The sequence below is a fragment of the Saccostrea echinata genome, unplaced genomic scaffold (assembly GCF_033153115.1).
Source record: "Saccostrea echinata isolate AGI-Se365-2 ecotype Australia unplaced genomic scaffold, CSIRO_AGI_Sech_v1 ptg000033l, whole genome shotgun sequence".
Classification (NCBI taxonomy): Eukaryota; Metazoa; Mollusca; class Bivalvia; order Ostreida; family Ostreidae; genus Saccostrea; species Saccostrea echinata.
Window position 1 is genome coordinate 16,230,048 of NW_026889782.1, and position 7,971 is coordinate 16,238,018.

Here is a 7,971-nt window from a genome sequence, read left to right on the forward strand (position 1 = left end):
GTTCAGTTTCACTTTTTATCATGGAAAACATTCGGGAAAACAGTTGTGGGTTAATTCCACGTGTAGGGATGGAAGCACTAGCAACAGACTTATTAATCTTATACCATGTCGTAAGTAAATTCTCTCTTTCTGTGTCACATATTAATTTTTTTAACTTTTATTATTATTATTTTTTGGTTTTAAAGTTTCAGAATTTACAGTTATTGCAACGCATAACAATACACACGCTTTTTTGACCTGCAAACATCGTTACTTCAATTTGTCAAGAGGAATTCACATAAAACTGAAGAAAAGTAGAGATTTGGTCTTAAGCTGCAAATGGAACAAAATAAAATCAGCAACACAATGTCAAAGCAAAGAAAACGGTAGGTCAGCGCTTGTCTTAGGTGATAGTTACATTTTTATCAAATCTTACATCTTTTTGTAATGTTAATACTCATGAAATGTTACATAAAAATAAGAAAGGAATTGTAATGCACTTTAGAGTTCTTTTATCCTCGAGTTTGATTCTAATACCCTTCTTGCATTTTAAGTTTCTAAAGAATCTGCATTTAATAGATCGAACTCTTTTTAAAAATGAATATACATGTATGTGACAACAAAACAATCTCGTTTTTTGGCACCTTTCAGGACACATCCACAAAAATGGAATAGACGGCTTCATTACAGATTATCCGGAAGAGTATCAGTGCAGAATGGACGGACAAACTATTGACTTTGAACCGGAAAAGGTCTCCACAACCCCAGGTATGACTGAAAGAAGAAATTCTACAAACTTTAATATTTAATATGCCATTAAGCCTCTCTAAAACGAGGTTATACAAATTACTCTTTTTAAAGTAGGAAATCAGGCGACGGATAAAGACAGTGAACAAAGAAGTATTTCCAGTTTTAAATCAATAGGTAATGCATAATGACATTGAGCTTTTTGTATCTTCATGCCACCCTTTTATATTTAGTTTACATATAAGGCTATTCCAAGTGTTTTTCCCCTATGTAAAGCGTCCACCCTAAAATCACAAACCTATCTTTCTATTCGGGAAAACACACACCGAAAGGGGAAAACACCACATTATAAGAAGTAGACTTTCTCATCATTATCTGAGAATTTTCCTCGCATTGTAACAAAAATAAACTACTAGTTCAGTAAAATTAAAATTTTTGGTACACCACCCCCCCCCCCCCCAAAAAAAAAATTTAAAAATGCGATGCCGATCTCAAAAGGGTATATACATTGTTTTGCAAATATTTGTATTTGTTCATGTTTTACTGTATGTGCTTTTATATTTATAACTTAAACAAAAACAATCCATCCGCGGACGCAAACATTGGAAAACCTTGGAATGGCCTAGTATTTTTTTTTCACTAGACTTACAGCTTCTTCTTTCTTTTGTTAGGGAATTATACAACTGATACAATCAATGGATGTACAAGTCATTCTCTTACAGCAATAGCCCTTATGCTGTCACTGATAATTTCTTACAATGTGCAATATTTCATAGAAAGCGGATTCGTTTTTCTACCTAGTTGAAAAGTAACATTCTTCCATAGAAGAATAGTGAAGGAATCCCCAACCTTTTGGTGATCACTGAAGTAACAATACATTGTTAGCGATCGCCATTATCTTCTACATGGAGTGTGCCTGCATGAGTTACAATCTCTCGAGTCGACTATGTGATACAAATATCAATGTTTTATACTGTAATGGAAATTAGGACGTTATTTCATAAGTTCACTGTGTGTTCTGAACACTTTTCTTTTAATGAAAAGTCATCACTTCATTATCGGAAGACAATTCTTTTCTTCAGCGATTTGAACTTATTTTTACACTACGTCTCTTTTTTCATGATTTCCAGAATGTTAGAAGTTCACTACATCTTAAAATGTATATGTTCAGTTTCAAGTCAGATAACTACCTGCAAGATCATTACATTTCCGATATCAAAATGAATTCGACAAAACATTGTCTCTCTCACTTGTTTAAAGACCGAAAATCTAATGCATGTGTTAATACTAATAAAATGGCTGTAGCTCAATCTTTACCATCATTAAATAAAAATGAAATAAATATTCACCATTACTTTCCAAATTCATGAAGAGTTTGTTTCATCTAAGACCATATTTGCCAAGGTAAGGACTTTAAAGGGATTTTTTTAAAAATATTTTTATATTATGTCAATACTTCCAGAGCAGGAAGGTTTTTTTTTCTTCTAATCTCCATAGATTCAAAAGGATAAAAAATAAACTGTGTTGTGTAAACTTTTATAAACATTGAAAGAGTGACCAGCTTCTTGTCTCCTTTAGGACTTCTGATAAGGTTTCCAAAAAGCAATATCACTAGTTAGATTATACGTGTAAGTACGGGAATAGACGTAAGTATATTTTCAAGGTATATTCCGATCTTGCGGCATCCTCTTCTGCAGCTATGAAAATTGGTGTCTTATTAACGAACATTTTGAAAACTGGAGACTCGTCATCGTCAAAGAATTTCAGAAAAATTTTATTTCAGACATATTCAAGATAATTATTCAAGTTATTCCATGAATGGTGTATTAAACATTGATTAATGTAATGATTTTTTCGAAATAAATTCTTTGACTAAACCTGTTGTCAGTTCTTTTACATGCTACATGTGTATTTATACTCTGAATAGCCTAATGTCTCATGCCAGACTATATGAAAAGAATGGGCCCCTAATCCAAACATACCCTAAATGTGATGGATAAGGGATATTCTTGGAGCATAGCCTGGGGCTGGGGAGTTTTAAATTTCTTACCCATGTAAGAATGCATGGATTAATAAATCAGTTATTCAAATCACTTTAGACTCTGAGAGATTTAAGTATGGTGGTTGGTATTTATACTTGTGATGTCATCTGGGGTTTTAATTCTTTAAAAATTACAAGTCCACATGTTATTATTCAGAAAATATAACATGACGTCCATAACGATTATCGAGGAATAATTTTGTATTTAAGGACATACAAAGAAATAATACTGCATACTCATGATTAATATCTTTAAAAAGTGTTTATTGTATAGATTTTCAACTTTATTGTTTAAAATAAACTTTCGTTACAATTAACCCCCGTAACGTTTACCTGTAACCAGTATTGATTTTTCCCAGACATTAACATTACACCAGATTCGTGCCTGATCTAAAGTCGTGTTTTACCGTTTGATATACACCATGAGATAATGAAAAAAAGGTCAATTTTAGGTTAATTTATAATTAGTAATAATAATCAGTTATTTCCGTAACCGGTTTATTAGTATCTCTTTGGTTGTTATTTAACAACATAGAGATCAAAGCAACATATTACAATTATAACAACATACATGCGTGAGCAAAACATATAACATATATACAAAATGTGTTTATAATTACATCATAATTCTATATATATAAATGTTATTAACCAGGAGGTTTGACTCTCTCGTTTACAATTTTTATAAACGAACACAGTTTACTTAATAGCCTAACATTTTTGGAAGAGAACAATTCATTAAACTTTATAACATTTGGTCTTGAAACATAATATTTGGGAATATACATTTTTCTTTCATCTTTTAACTTGTTAGAGCATAAAATATAGTGAAATTCGTCACCTACATCATTTTCACATAAAAGACATATTCTGTTATCTCTTTCAGTACCTTCCCATCTTCCCGTTTCAATCGGTAGTTTGTGATTTGATGTTCTGAATCTAGCTAAAATTTGTTTCATATAATTATTTAAGACGCTATCTACATAAAATTGACATCCAAATCTTAAATTTGTAAATAGATTATATATCACACCTTTTGAGGAACTATTACAGTTTGATTCCCAATTTTGTTGAAACTGATCTAGTAATATTTGTTTCAAACTTTTAATTAGCCAAGCACTATTGAATAATTGGTTCAGAATCCATATATTGCTATACCCACAATCGTCTAAAATTGATTTCAAATTCTTTAACCATTTAGATTCATTTCCATTGTCAAATTTAGCACGAAGTAATTTATACATTAAATTACAATATTTTGATTGTTTTCCATGTAAAATTTTTGACCAATATGCAACAATTCTTGTTTTGATATGTACAGGTAATGTTGCCTTATAAACGCTGGTATATCGAAATTACTGCAAAAAGTTAAAATAGATCTGTATTTTATTGTTTTTTACGTTTCAAGTGCACTGATATGTATTAAAGAGAATTATTTTGTGTTGTTTGTATATTGTCACCATCTATATATGTGGCATTTTAATTAATTAGGTGTGCTAGCAGAACAAACGACATAATATCTCGTGAAAACGACCTATTTTTTCACGAGATCATATGTCGTTTTCACGACATAATTTATCGTTTTCACGAGATAATTAATCGTTTTCATGAGATAATAAGTCGTTTTCACGAGATGTTAATTCGTTTTCACAAGATAATATCTCGTTTTCACGTGATAATAAATCGTTTTCACGAGATAATATGTCGTTTTACGAGATAATATCTCGTTTTCACGAGATAATATATGTATTTTGTTTTCACGAGATAACATCTCGTAAAAACGAAAAAATACATCGTTTTCACTAGATAATATCTCGTTTTCATGAGATTTTATCTTGTTTTTACGAGATTTTATGTCGTTTTTACAAGATGAAAAGTCGTTTTCACGAGATTAAAAGTCGTTTTCACGAGACAATATCTCGTTTTCACGAGTTATTATATATGTCGTTTTCCCTAGATAATAAGTAGTTTTTCACGAGATTATATGTCTTTTTCACGACATATTTTGTCGTTTTCAGGAGATAATATCGTTTACACGAGATAATATGTCGTTTTCACGAGATAATTTTTCGTTTTCACGCGATAAACTTTTCCTGGTATCTAAAAAAAATAATTAAATGTCCTAAATGTACCGCCGCATTATTACACCTAGTCACAAAGAAGAATCCCTTTTAATTCATACTGGTTAATTTAAAACAGGACAAATGTAGTGTGTAGAATTACAAGTGTAAGCATAAACATATATAAATCAGATATTGGGGCTAACAATTAAAATTGACTCTAGCGAGCATAACTAACATAGATCACGTTATGTTTTAGACAGGTACATGTGATTCGAGTTTCCGTATATCAGTAGGTGTTGGTATACAAAGAAAATCTCTTACTGCTCAAGGGCCATTATGTGCTAAGTTCAGGGCTAAATGTGCAGCTCCCAACCTGAGAAAGATGGGGTCCCAGCATGAGTGAAAAATTTTCCAAGGGTAAATTAAGCAAGCAAACAAAAAAAAAATAAATAAAGATGAATGAGCTTTTTTATGTTTTTAAAATTTAAATCTCTCTCTCTCTCTCTCTATTTGAGTGTGTATGGATCTACTATAAAAACATCAACGACGGTATCAGATAGCCTAGCTGTTTTGTTTATTTCTTCTTTGAATTGCAGATAAAGTTCGTTAACTGGGACGTATAAAAAACCTTATGCTGAGTACTCTGACGATTTAGCACGTGCATGTAAAGGCGTGAATACAACAATTCAAACTGATGGAATTCCGGCTTAAAATACGTTTGGATTTTCCATATACTAATTTTAGATATGTAACTAAAAATACAAATATTAATCAGAGAGCATGGCGAGTTAATTGTCTTTTCGTTCTGCTTAAAAACATTTTGTTTACGTACCAAGTTTATATAATGTCTCCATATTCTTTTCATTGAGTTAATATATGTAATACTAGATTTGAAAAAAAAAATATTTAGAAGTTCAAGTATTAAAAATTTTCTTTTCTTTTAATCCTTTCGATTAAAGTTCGAAAAAGATTTTTAGCTGCTGGTTTTAAACTATAAAAATGTCTTAAATCAAGAATATTTTAACGCTGTTCAGATGAAAAACACAAAGCTTTGATCCATTCTTTCTTCCTCTCAGGCTCACTGATTACAGACCTTCCTCTCAATATGGCTGAAATATTGCCGACTCGCCGAAAAAAAAAATCAATCAATCTTCCTCTCAAGCTCACTGATTACAGAGCATGAAAAGTTAAAGTGTATTTCTCTGTGCCATTTTCATGATGTACCTGACAAAGTAAACTTCATTGTAAAACATAGACGCAAATAGATAATTAAATTTAATTGATTCATCGATTGACAGGTTTCGTTCATTTAACAGTTTACTATTGAAAAATCTTCCTAAGTAGATGAAATATTATCTATCACTTTATAGTGCGGTTGGATACACATTTTATCATAGATATTTCACTAATCAATGCATACAACAACCTGTCTTGAAGTTATTCGTTACAATTGATGTCCTCTTTTTCCAATAAAGAACCTTCTCTTTTTAATTATCAGTCACTGACTATTTAAATGTCGGTGCAATTTTAAAACAAAAATTTAAATAAGATTCATTTGTATAATGAGCCTTCTTTTATAAAAACTCCTGTGTTTCCCAGCAAATCGACCAGATAAAAGCACAGATGTCTACATTGTGTACAAGCACATTAGTTTCAAACTTTTCAAGGGAGTTAGCATAATACAAGTTAGAACGAAACCTTATCGAAACGTGTTGGTAGAATAACACATCGCAAAGATATTGCATCAAACAAATGGTATTTTTCAGGAACTTTTTAATCAACCTTGTCCTTGATAGAAAAAAAAAATTATCATTTCTTTTGTTGTCTACCCCCGTCTAATTGTTTACCGAAGTACGTGTAGAACGAAGAGACTTCAACTAGTTTATCTGGTTCTCTTTTCTCAGAGAGAGAGAGAGAGAAAGAGAGAGAGAGAGAGAATCCTTATTACATATATATGACTGTCATTACAATGGAATGTTATTATCTACATCTCGAGTATTTCCATCTAACTTCGCTGACGATTATCGACAACGACGGCTGCGATTAACCTACAAGCTACAAAATTATGTGTGGACGCAAACTATTTGAAAAGAGCACCATTTCGGCAGTACGCACGTATTCCAGCCCCTTCCCATTCTCTGAAGTCCCCGTCACTCACTCGTCAAAAATCAATGTTACTTGTCTTCCTCTAAAAAAATAGTTTTTTTTAAATAAAGGAATTAATCTTTCAGTCCATGGCTTTCACCGTAAATTTAATTCATGTCTCAATTTCTTATAATGCATAAGCACAAAAATGCGTACAGTGTGCTATACGGAAGTCTCATCAGTGCATACAATGAGATGGACAATGTATCAATATCAATAACACAATGAAATGGAAGTCTTAGTAGACTGTCAGGAAATAGACATGGTTGATACATGTACCAGTGACAGGGAGAAAATCCTATCATCGGATGAATATCGCTGAACTTCCACAAAGCATTCAAACATTAAGGATGATTCATCTTATTTCAAGCATATGAAGTTTAAGCATGATTTCTCACACTTGTAAAGCATGAGGTACATACTTAATATCCAGTATTGAATGTGACATTTAATTTGGATTAATTGCCTGTATCGCTCGTACCACTTTGTTGTTCAGCAATTCAGGAAGTATAATACGTCAATAATGCGTCATTTCTAAAGTTGATATCCTTAATATACAGTAAGAGTTCAAGTGCTGATTTTGATATTTTTTCATGAAATCACTACCTTTCTTTGACCCATTCTTTCTGTGTGAATTACTGTTAAGATAAAAAATATGAATTTCCAATATTGTTTTTACATTTATATAAAGCTAAAAGGTATATCTTAGCACCAAAATGGACCTTTTTAATTTGACATTGTAAATCAGGGTTGTTAACAATTAACCATTGCTTGTAAAGATCACCATTACTATAATTTTATTCGATAGTCCTTAGGTTTTTCAGTGTGGTTCATCGAGTAAACAGTTCTGCACACGACAGGATTTTGTTTGCTTCGAAATTTGAAAAGAAAAACAAGACGTGTTTGTAAAACACAGATGTCCCCGTATGGCAGCTCATGGCGAAGGTTAAAGTTTCTCAAATGCAAGTCAAACTCCAAGGTCAAGAGTTCAAAGGT

The 7,971-nt window shown here is 31.7% G+C and overlaps 1 long non-coding RNA gene across 1 annotated transcript; it reads left to right on the forward strand.

The window, feature by feature from the left end:
- The first annotated feature begins 640 nt into the window (after positions 1-640).
- LOC133198699 (uncharacterized) lies at positions 641-2,140 on the forward strand. The gene is made up of 3 exons (XR_009722553.1): positions 641-747; positions 841-903; positions 1,398-2,140. It is a non-coding gene; the product is annotated as an uncharacterized LOC133198699 (long non-coding RNA).
- Positions 2,141-7,971: the final 5,831 nt, after the last annotated feature.